Source organism: Acartia tonsa, chromosome 12 (assembly GCF_053477335.1).
Source record: "Acartia tonsa isolate MP-2025a chromosome 12, ASM5347733v1, whole genome shotgun sequence".
Classification (NCBI taxonomy): domain Eukaryota; kingdom Metazoa; phylum Arthropoda; class Copepoda; order Calanoida; family Acartiidae; genus Acartia; species Acartia tonsa.
Window position 1 is genome coordinate 42,344,785 of NC_137271.1, and position 12,052 is coordinate 42,356,836.

The 12,052-nt window shown below is 36.9% G+C and overlaps 2 long non-coding RNA genes across 2 annotated transcripts; both read right to left on the reverse strand.

Annotated features, from left to right (window-relative positions):
- Positions 1 to 2: 2 nt before the first annotated feature.
- On the reverse strand, positions 3 to 2,602 carry LOC145333891 (uncharacterized). Its single transcript, XR_013884638.1, has 3 exons — positions 2,473 to 2,602; positions 181 to 370; positions 3 to 86 (listed from the first exon to the last, which is right to left on the reverse strand). It is a non-coding gene; the product is annotated as an uncharacterized LOC145333891 (long non-coding RNA).
- A 705-nt stretch (positions 2,603 to 3,307) lies between these two features.
- LOC145333892 (uncharacterized) lies at positions 3,308 to 5,770 on the reverse strand. The gene is made up of 3 exons (XR_013884639.1): positions 5,729 to 5,770; positions 4,558 to 4,611; positions 3,308 to 3,404 (listed from the first exon to the last, which is right to left on the reverse strand). It is a non-coding gene; the product is annotated as an uncharacterized LOC145333892 (long non-coding RNA).
- Positions 5,771 to 12,052: the final 6,282 nt, after the last annotated feature.

Consider the following 12,052-nt stretch of genomic DNA (forward strand, 5'->3'; position numbering starts at 1 on the left):
CTTACTTCTTCTAATTCTAAATTTTGATTTTCGTTTTCTACTTGGTTTAAAAATTGGCTGAGATTTGGATTATCTGTAGAACTAACCTAAATATGATATCAATACAAGGTGTTGAACAAGTATGATAAGTATTTAAGTAGTAATTGTATAATACAATTTTTAAATCTAAATTATACTAACTTCAAAAGTGAAAGACAAGATAGATTCACAATCTGATGAACTATTGCAAGAAATATAACTTTCTCCAAGATATTTCTTATTGATCAGTTGAATCTGGAGTTCAGCTGGATATTGTTTTCCATCTATAGAATGTTCTGAGCCTTTGGTGCTTACACTACCCCAATTCCAGCTAAATCCCATGAATTCATAACTGAAAATACACAAAAAGAGTTAAGTATCAAATGAATATATTTTGAATTTTTTGGTTAACATTAATAAATTAAAGCAGTACCTAAGTTTTTTTTTGTCTGAAGCTAAAGATTTAAGTAAATGCTGGTCCAAATTGGTTGTACTTATCAGGGAAGCTTCATAAATGTATTGAGGTGGTTTTAGGTAATTTTACTTAGCTCACCTGGCCTCCCCTAGAGGCTGGTGACAAGACAACTTATATTCTATTGGTCTGTATAATTATATGTCATATAGCTCTATGTGGTATACATAAAACAACCTTTTAATTTTGTGCAGAAAATAAACATGCAAGCCACGCCTTTATGGAAATGGCTTCTATATTCTATATGGTTATCCTTCAAATCAGGTTCCTGTATTAAATTGTTTTTGAAGCATTTTTAAAGGGGTATCAAACATATACTTTGACAACTATAGAATCATACTGTTAAAGTAAGAACAATAAACCACATCAATTTAAAGTTTTTTTCTTTCTTTTCTCTTAAGTATTTTTACTAAATTCCTTTGCATCTTTTCTTTTTGGATAAAGTTCTCAGCTTTTAGAGTGAAAAGCCATTTTGTCAAGCGTTGTAGTTATGTATTATATAAGAGTGTTATGCAATAAGGTTGCTTTAAAGTATGATAAATAGTTGTGCGGCATTCTACAGTTGGGGAGTTGAATCTATTTTTATAGAAGCAGAAATACAGGGTGTTTTTTTTAATGGAACAAAAGTATTGCTCAATATAACCCACTTGCCATTGACAGAAATTAATAATCTATATCTTAATTTCTTCATTGGGCTGGGGAGTTTTGTATATGAAAAAAATATTTAGCGATTTTCAACAAATTATGCCTTAAAAACCGGTTTTTCCAAACAACCTATTTTTGGAAGATTTTTGGATCATGACCAATTTAAAGAGTCAGCAAAAATGCGTACATTTTTAAAATTCAAATTGTGTGGCTTGTGTTAATAGTAGAAAAATGTTATGCATATCGTTGGAATCGTCATAAACTCTAGTTTTTGGGTGTTTTAGAACTATTACTGTGCTACGTATAGTTTAGGAGCTACGTGGTAAAATGTCCCAACTTACTTAAAACTTTTCAACCTTTCTCACATTTTCCAATGTAGCTTCTATACTACAAATAGCATGAATATGATACATATATTTCCAAAAACTAGAGTTTATGATGATTCTAACGATATGCATAACATTTTTCTACTATTATCACAAGTCGCACAATTTGAATTTTAAAAATGTATGCATTTTTGCACATGCACACCCTTTAAATCGGTCATGATCCAAAAATCTTCCAAAAATAGGTGGTTTTGAAAAAACGGTTTTTAAGGCATAATTGGTTGAAAATCGCTAAATATTTTTTGCTTATGCAAAACTCCCTAACCCAATGAAGAAATTAAGATATAGATTATTAATTTCTGTCAATGGCAAGTGGGTTATATTAAGCAATACTTTTGTTCCATTAAAAAAAACACCCTGTATTTCTGCTTCTATAAAAATAGATTCAACTCCCCAACTGTAGAATGCCGCACAACTATTTATTATACTTTAAAGCAACCTTATTGCATAACACTGTTATATAATACATAACTACAACGCTTGACAAAATGGCTTTTCACTCTAAAAATAGTATGTATGATTTCAATTATGTTGATGTTACAAGTGTAAACCACCATTCCAGTTTCGCCTTTCTTGAAGTGGAATGGTACATTTCAAAAATCGTATCGGCATTGATGATTTCATCACCAAGAGAGGGGAAAGTGGAATGGTAGATTACGTTTTTTAGAGGGGCAAACCCGTAATCATAGATAATATTTCTGCCTCTATAAAAATAGATTCAACTCCCCAACTGTTCAAGGCAATTATTGTGACACTGACATATTCCTGCTTCCCTCCCTGAATGCCTCACTTTAGAATATTATATAATATGTGTTTCATAATATGAAATGACAATGTTATATCCTTTTCACCACTGTGTACACAGCTTATGAAATTGGTACAATCTGGGTTTGAAGAAAGACAGACAGACAAAAAACACTTATAGAGTAGCTGTGCAACTAAATATCTTACATATCTGTACCAAGACTGCCACCAGTTATAGTTGGACTTCTTGATGGGAACAGAGAAGATGAATCAAAAAAATCAAAGGGAAATTCTATTCCAGAAGTTCCAAAAGATAGTTTCCCACTTACTGGCAGTGTGTATCCTAGAGTTTTTTTTTAATTAAGGAAAACAAACACTGCAATGCTAAACATGAAATTCATTAAAGATTTGACATGAAATAGGATTGTCTCTGAAATTACAAAAAATTAAAAAAAAACATAAATACATATGATAAACAGTTAGGAGGGCGAAACCAGTTTAGAAAAAGCAGATATATAATCTTTTAAAAGGTTATATAGAATTCCATTTTCCCCTCTCTTGGTAAATACCCTCCCCCCCCCAAATAAAAAAATCCCTATAAAAATTTTTGGCGTGCTTCACGCGCATTTTTACTACTAAATATTTAATAGTATTTCATTATTAGGTAGGTATCTTTTTACATTATTAAATTATCCCCCCCCCCCCCCAAAATTTTACCCCGGGGGTAAATTTTGAGGGGGAGTTAAAAATTTACCCATGCAAACAGATTTCAGGGGGGTTAATTACTCAGGTTTACATACTAGTGTATTCATAAAAATTGATTTCCTTATTTAAATTGACATAATAGTAACGGTACTTAATAGATATTTTTAAAATCACACCAGACAATCTATGGTGTTTAGCCCTATCCCATCCCAGTTACAACATAATGCTTTTTATTATAAAAATATATATGATATCAGCAAAGGAAGGTTAATATAAAGGAAACCTGTCTAAGAGACAAGCAATAGAGTAGTTTGGCTATTATATATATAAAATATTACTTGATAAAGTAAAACCACTGAGCTCATTTGTAACCCTGGAACTTGAGATCAAATCTATTGGAGACTCATCACATTCAGAATTCTTAGCATTGGATTCTAGATAAATAAAATCTATAGCAAACTATTTGGCACCTTTAGTAAATGTGCTACCAATAAAACAACTTAAGAACATGATGTTAACTTCTGTTTAAGGAAGCCTGCAAGAAATATATGCTCTAGTAGACCAAATACTTCAAATTTGGGGTATTGGGTCTACTTGTGGCAGTCTTCTGCAGTCAGAGCTTTGTATTTCTTGCATGCTTCCTTTAAGATTGTGCATCAAGTCTGCAATGTATATTTTTAGTTTTTTTAAAAATTAAAATCTTAAAGAATTGTAATTCATCCAGGAAATTAAATAGAAATTAACCACATAAGAGACATTAAATTGCTCTGTTACAGTGATATTTATTTTTAAGTTCCTAAATGAAGAGAAAAATTTTTTTTTCAACACATCCTTTACAACACAATTAGTTTACAGAATTTTTGGTACTCACAAGTAATATTTCTTTAAACATTATCTTGATTACAAAGATATGAAATAATACATGTTTTGTTGCTAAAGTTTCTTTATAGATGATATGATGATTTGTTCAAAATGTTTTAAATTAAGGTATCATAATTAAATTTAAGCTATTCAAGATGAAAAGACAGGAAGTTATTTTTTTTACATATTTTCCTGTACCTTTAGTGGTTAGTTTGATTTCTACAATATTTGTGGATAAAAATACCAAAATTAAATTTAATGCTGTACGTATTAGTGCAAAAAATGGGGACAAATTTCAAATTGTTTTGGTGTGTGACGTCATACCCCCATCTCTTTTCTAGGGGGTTTCTTTCCTCCTTCCCTTTTCTTTCCCCTCACTTGTGACGAAAAAAAAACAGCCCCGTCAAATCAATTTAAAAATTGTCCCCATTTTTTGCACCAATACGTACAGCATCTTAAATTTCCATTATTTTGCATTCTGTATCTAATTTATTATAACCGTTGATCTATCACTCAAAAAACAAAATATAAATAAAAAATTCAAATTATGTGTAAAAGGTTTCATGATTTTTTCTCCAATAATACATTCCTGATTTTAACAAACGCTCCCTTTTTGTATTTCATTTCAAGTTTTTTTGCTTTGCTAATTATGGATACTGTCATCCTTGCTTTCTTATTCACTTCATCTATTGCAACTTTGTGCACACAACAGAATAATAAACTTACCAAATAGAGGTTGAAAATCAAAGAAGAACAGTCCGTGTGCCGGGCCAAGGAATACTGAATAAATAAAGATCAACATTAAACTAGTAAAAGGGGTAATTTCACGAAAGGCATTTGAACTTAATTTAGTGAACCGCATATTTTTTCCTGGTTAATTGGTTAAACTACATTTATATGGCATATATCCGAAAGAATTTCAATTTTATACCACGTAGTTTTGAAAATATCAAGACTTGAATCTGATTGTATATTTAAAAAGACGATTTTCAAGTCTTGATATTTTCAAAACTACGTGGTAGAAAATTCTTTCAAATATATGCCATATTAATATAGTTTAACCCATTAACTAGCAAAAAATATACAGTTGAAAGTTAAAAGTTCAAATGCATTTCGTGAAACTACCCCTTTAAATAGATTTAATCATATATAAGCTAATTATATTTTTTTTGGAACATTAAAATTAATGGTAAAGGTATTTGGGTTATTTTCTTAATAGCCCCCTGAAAGGAAGCCTGCTCACAGTGCAAATGAAGGTGCTTTGACTTTTGTGTCAAAACCTAAATTGGGACATAGTGCATTTCATTACCCTATGTTAGGTAACTTTATTTCACTTTTCAATAAAATCTAAAATGCAGCGGTTTTTCAGGAAATTAAATTTGAAAATTTCAAGTTCAATTTTCACCCACTAAGAGTTACCGCATAACCATGACAAGAAAAGCAAAGATTATTAATCTAAAATTTTGAACAAGTTTGCTTTTATAAAGTTCTTCATAAAACCACTCCTAAAGTGAGTTAATTAATAGCCATTTTTATCAATTGCTTTGCTAAGGTCACGGAAATTCAGCCTTAAATAAATCATATATAGAGAGGTTTTATGACTGACTTTATAAAAGCAAAGTTGTTCAAAATTTTAAATAAATAATCTTTGCTTTTCTTGTCATGATTATGCGGTAACTCCTAGTGGGTGAAAATTGAACTTGAAATTTTTAAATCTATATTTTTGAAAAACCGCTGCATTTTAGATTTTATTGAAAAGTGAAATGAAGTTACCTAACCTAGGGTAATGAAATGCACTATGTCCCAATTTAGGTTCTGACACTAAAGTCAAAGCACCTTCGAAGGCACTGTGTGCTCTAATTGCTGAAATAATTGCCTATAAATAATTTATGTCTACCTTGAATTAAAATGAGCCATATAACATTATCCACCATTTTTCTAAAGAAAAAATAATCTAAAATTTATTATTCTATATTTTTCCATAAATTGAGACACTAACAATAATTTTCAAATTATAAATGTTGTTTAGTTCTCGCTACTGCATAATAACTTTGGGAAAGTTTCCTAATTATAAAGACCCAACAAACGACATATCTACAAATAATCTTTTTTTTATAGATTATCTTTGTTAGAATCATAAATATATAGATCTAAGCATTTCCAATTGATTTTAACTTAACATCCATAAGAAGCGAAGCACAAAAAAATCAGGATTTGACATAAAGTAAATTATAAATTGAATGTTCGGGGAGCAGAAGAAAAAGAAAGAAATAGAAAGAAACCAGAATAAAAGATATTAATATTATAAAAATCACAAAACTTTTTAAAAATAAATTTTTTGCATGACCGAAAGACTGACATACAAAGTAAATTGTATACTTGATTCTTTTAAGTACATGGTATTCTCTATCTTAAATAGTAGAAAAATAAATAATAAATAAAAAAAATTACTTGTCCTTTCAGCTATGAACACAAAAACACGAGAAATTTAATTTGCTTACTATATCTCAAAAAAAATTTAAATCGGAGACGCAGCTAACAGAGCATAATAAAAAATGACGTCATACAATACAAATAACTGATGCAGTATGGCCAGTATGCATTTTAATTGACCAATGGTAAAATGTATATTGGCCTAATATTGGTCAATTTTATTTTATGACGTCATTTTTATTAGGTAGTGGGACAGCCAGTATGTTATATGCTGCATAATACATGATCAGAGGTCTAGCTTTAATAGCGGCTGAGTAAATCTCAAGCCTTCATAGTTTATTATCGACGAAGGACAGACTTTTAGCTAATTGTAGAATAGTCTTGCAATCTTACCTTATAATAAATCACTTTATTTGTACTAGTACTTTTTTTAAGACTAGCGGCTACGCCCCCTTGAGGCCTCTAGGGGCACTTGAGGAGGGGGGAGTCGAATTTGATAACCCAATTTCTTATTTTAGATTTTAGAAGAAAAATTTTTAAAAAATATTTTGGGGGGTGGAAAAATTTTTTGGTGGGGGGATGGGTATTTTTCATTTTTGGGGGGGTTTGGGGTGTCCCACCCCCCAGGAAAATAGTTATAAACCTTCCCGGGACCTATGAGAATCTACCCTGTTAAGGAGAACCCGATCGGTTCAGCGGTTAGCGAGATCCTTCGGTACAGACACACAGACAGACAAACATCCTGTTACTTTAGTATAAGGATATAAAAGCATGCATGCAGATAACTATTAATTAAATGATAACTTTGGTAAATACTTAAATGGATATGTAATGTAACCGCGGTGTCCACACCTAGGGACTAAAACCTGCCGATACCTTGCTAACCTAGCTATGCCAAATTCTATATCCAACTGAATTCCAACTGCATAATATTTATTTGCAAACAACAGCTTATAATGGCTATCTCTTAAAGCTAGCCATACTCGTCCTTGTTTCTTTGTTAGCTGTCAATAGCTGTTTCTACAATAGCGTTACGAATTGACGAACTGATATAGTAAATCATAGAGTAGCTTCGCTACTAAAAAATACTACGAATATTATTACATTTGAGAGAACTGTACTAATCTAGAATATTGAATGATAGTTTGTCCCTATGTGTCTAATTTGTTGAGATTTGCTTTTATGAATCATGTCAAACTATAGATAATAAAAGCTGCTTACAAAAAATATTCAAAATACAATGACCAAAAAATCCCAAATTGTATAGTTAGAACCACATACTTCCATTTTTTAAAAGCGAAGCTTTTCTATAATTAGGTTAGGTCCGTCCGTCCGTCCGTAACGGATAGTTTTTTACGTTAATTTAGGCATGTTAGAATTGTCTTACCGATTTCAAATTTTGCATGTTGATTCCTTTAGTAGCTAGGTACGATTTTTAAAGCATAGCAACTCTATAATCATCACCAAAATGTCCGTACGTCCATTTTAAACATGTTGATTTTTTTACTTTTTTAAAACAAATTTTTATGCAAAGCAATAATCAAGTCCTTAAATGTAAGAATGTCCATAAACATTATCCTGAATCAAGCAGCTTTTCAACAAATTTACACACTATTGTTTCGACTCTTACACATTTATATTATGATTATTCAGGTCTGACACTATACAAGTGTTAATACTTAATATCCGTTTGTCCTACCGTTTTAGTGCTTGCTTTTATGGATGTTGTTATCCTTGTTGTGTATAGATATACTAATCTGATTAAAATTCAAGAAATTATTTTCTGACAAATAGAAAGTTCGATAATGAATAGAATGAACTACAAAATATAGTAGTCGTTTCTAAGCCAAAGTACTTAGTCAAGTATAACAACCAGAAAAAAACTGCATTTAGGACAAACAGACATTAACACTTGTATAGTGTCAGAAATGAATAATCAGAATATAAATGTATAAGATTCGAAGCAAAGTTGTAAGTAAATTTGTTGAAAAACTGCTTGTACAGAATACTGTTTATGGACATACTTACATTTTTAGGACTTGATTATAGAGTTGCTTCGTTTATAATATTGTACTTTGTTGTCCCAGGAATCAGTATACCAAAAATCAGATCAAACGAATAATTAGATCACATAAAAATTTTTTTTTTAAAAAAGTACAAAATCAACATGTTTAAAATGGGCGTACGGAATTCTGGTAATGATTATAGAGTTGCTACGCTTTCTAAATCGTACCTAACTACTACAGGAATCATCCTGCAAAGTTTGAAATCGATAGGACAATTCTAACATGCCTAAATTAACGAATAAAAGCTATCTATCTTGGACGGACGTACGGACGAACCAACAGTAATTATAGAAAAGCTTCGCTTTTAAAAATACTTTTAATACCCCAACTTTAGCTTTTAAATATACTTTTAATACCCCAACTTTAGCTTTTAAAGCCCATTAATCCGTTGTGATGGTTGACCTTACCCCCCTTAAAAAGCATTGGAAGGAAGATTACGTGATTATTGAATTTTTTATTTTTTTAGTACAGTACTGGCGAATTTTACCGACACAGATACATTTGAAAATCTACTGTTTCCGTCCATCGGTTTCACTCAACTGAAGAAAGAATGCGCAGTCTTTTGACCAATCTCGTTTTTTTGTAAAGTTTCTATTAGTATATGGGGGGAAATCCCTTTGCTTTGAAAGTAACCACGCGATATAATTTGACCTATTTTTATAGTTTTTGCAGAGTGGCGAGCAGACAGAGTGTTTCGTCAAGGTGTGTGTGTGTGTGTGTGTGTGTGTGTGTGTGTTTAGGTTGGGTGTCAATCTAAAGGAGATGAAAAAGAGTTAAAGGCGGGGTTTGTAACCTTGTCTTATAAAGTACAAATTTTCGACTTTGTTTGTTTAGACATCTAGCTGTTTTTCTTTTCATTTTAAAACTTAAATTTGCATATGTGTTAAAATGTGCCAGACGCACAACTTTTTTCTTTCTTATTAGTAGCGAAGCTACTCTATAATTCAAAATTTCCGTCTGTCCGTCCGTCTGTCCGTCCGTCTGTCCGTCTGGGACAGAAAGGGGGAAACGTGATTTTCTCGGCTCCTATAAAAGATAGACGGCAGTTATTTTTAGGGATTAAATGAGTTCACAATTTACATATCCCCACAAAGTTTTCTGGTAAGCCGAGCGTACTCGGCCCACGGGGTAACGAGTTCGGATTCAACGGGCCCTAGCCTTTAAGTATTCTACCAAACAAACAAGCAGGATTCAATCATACAGAATTATATATTTAAACTGAATAATATTTACAAGTTATGTTTACTATATATATACAACAAAAATATGACAATAGTTAGGTTTGAAGGGGGTGTGGGGCGCTAGGGCTTAGTGCCCGACGGTAGACAGGCTGTGGGGGCAGCGGTGGTAAAAGGGGAGGCCGTGCCTCCCGATTATATAAGTGCATGATGGACTCGTGATAGTTGCATGTTCAAGTCCCCTCCCCACATTTAGGCAGGCTTAGTTTGACCGCCGGGTGCGGGGTTAACAGCGGTCATGAGATGGATAGTGATATAATAGGATTAGTGCGGGGGGTTTGTTATCATAAGTCACAGCGAAGCAACTCTGTATTCGGCCTGTCCGTATGGGTGTCGTATTACCACAACCTCCCCTTCAAGGGTTGCGTGGCTCCTGAGCCACCAGGCCTTGAACCTGGGGATACGACAGCCGGCTCCTGCGCCGGACAGGCAGTTCCTGGGGCACAGCTCGATGGAGGACAGCTCGGGCTACACAGGCTCCTCGGGACACTCGTTGCTCGGTCTGACTGTGGTTGGTGATCAGCATTGTCAGCTCCTGGTTGGCTTCTAGGCGTGGGTTGGCCACGGCCAGGCCTCGCCGCTGGAAATTTTGCCTCGTCTGCAGGATCAGTTCTGTCTCGGCTGGCAACTGGACACGGAGGCCTAGGCAGATTCTGGTGGTTCCTGAGGGTGGAATGGTGATGGCAAAGGGCGCATAGAATTCCATGGGGGCGCCTGCTTGATTCAGGTTGCTTGGCCTCCTAGCTCCTACCCGGATGGGGATGGCTGTCATCAGCAGGGGGCACATGGCTTCTTCTTCTTCTTCTGGGGCGGCTTCTTCCATCGCAGTGGCTGGCTCTTCTCCTACAGGTCCGCTGCCGGCTGGCAGGTTCTCCATGTCTGCGTCAGGGTTCCAGATGGCATCTCTGAGTGGCTCTGGAGCGGGAGGCGGCGGCGGTGGTTCGTTGGGTTGCTCCTGCAGGTTTTCCTCCACTGGGTCACGATCTTGGCCGCTAGGCTGTGGGGCGGCTGCGGCTGGCTGGTGCACTGGGAACTCTCCTGGGTTGCTAGCTGCGGGCGCCGCCGCTCCAACTGGCAGCTCGGTGGCATCCTCGTCGCCGTCCACGTCAACTTGGATGTCTTCTGGGATCTGGTGGGCAGTCACATCTCCAGTGTATTTGCGCAGTCGGCCTACATGCGCGGTAACTTCGGAGATCCTGGCTACTGGAGAGGCAGGTTTGATGACATAATGGACTTCTGTAGCTTTCCTCACTACTTTCCAGGGGCCAGTCCATCTCTTGGTAATCTTGGCTGCCTTTCCTGGCACCAGGCGAGGGGCCAGGTACCAGACCAAGTCTCCAACCTCATACTTGGCCGTGCCTTCGTAAGCTGCCGCGCTCCTCCTGATGGCTCCCTCCTCCTTCTGCTGGATGGCATCATAAACTGCGTAGTAGCGCTGCAACAGAGCTTGGACGTTGGCTGGAACTGAAGCATATTCGGTCTCTGGCAGCCGTAGCACCATGTCCACCGGAAGTTTGGCCTCTCTCCCAAAGAAGGCCAGGAACGGGGTCACACCAGTGGATCTACAGGCCTTGGTGTTGTAGGCAAAGGCAATGGCAGGCAGGTGGGGCTCCCAGTTGTTATCGTCTCTGTCTAGGAACAGGCGCATGCCTGTGTTGAGCGTCCTATGAAACCTCTCCACTCGGTTGGACTGCGGATTGTAGGGTGGTGGATGTGTCAGGCCAATCTCGAGCCGGGAGGCCAGTTCCTGGAATACCTGGCCGGTAAATTCCATTCCATTGTCGGAATGGATCTTCAGGGGGCATCCGAACGTGGCCAGGTGGCGGTGCAACAGGGCTTCAGCCACCGTGAGGGTGCGCTTGTTGGGGATGGCGTAGAGGCTGACAAACCGGCTAAATCCATCTTGGCAGGTGAGGATGTAGCGGTTCCCTGCTGGGGTCTCTGGCAGTGGCCCCACCAGGTCGATGAATAGGACTTGCTGTGGATACCCCTGGCGGGAGGGCACGTGGATCCCCTGCTTCAGCCTCTCCTTGGTAACTTTCTGGACACACTCAGGGCAGGTTTGTACCATCAGGCGGACGTCACGGGCCAGGTTGGGCCACCAGAAATGCATGGCAACGCGGGCGATAGTTGCGTCCATCCCAAAGTGCCCAGCCATGGGGGTTCCATGGGCTAAAAAGAACGCATCCTGCTGGAGGGCCGAAGGCAGTAGGTATCTTGTCCTCTCTCCTGTCAGAGTCTGGTCAGTGGTGGTGAGGCAGCCATGCTCGTCAAGCCCCAGGGCTGAGAAGCGGCTGGCGTACTGCTGCTCGTCTCGTTCCTTGCCACGCAGCTCAGCCTTGGTTGGGGCCTTGCCATCAGCCACCCATTGGCGGACACGGAGCAGGAGGGGGTCCTGTGTCTGGGCTTCCAATACTCTAGCTGAATCCAGTCGGGCGGCAGGAGGCCGGCTAGCTGCGGGCTCCCCTAGCTGGGCCAGGTTGT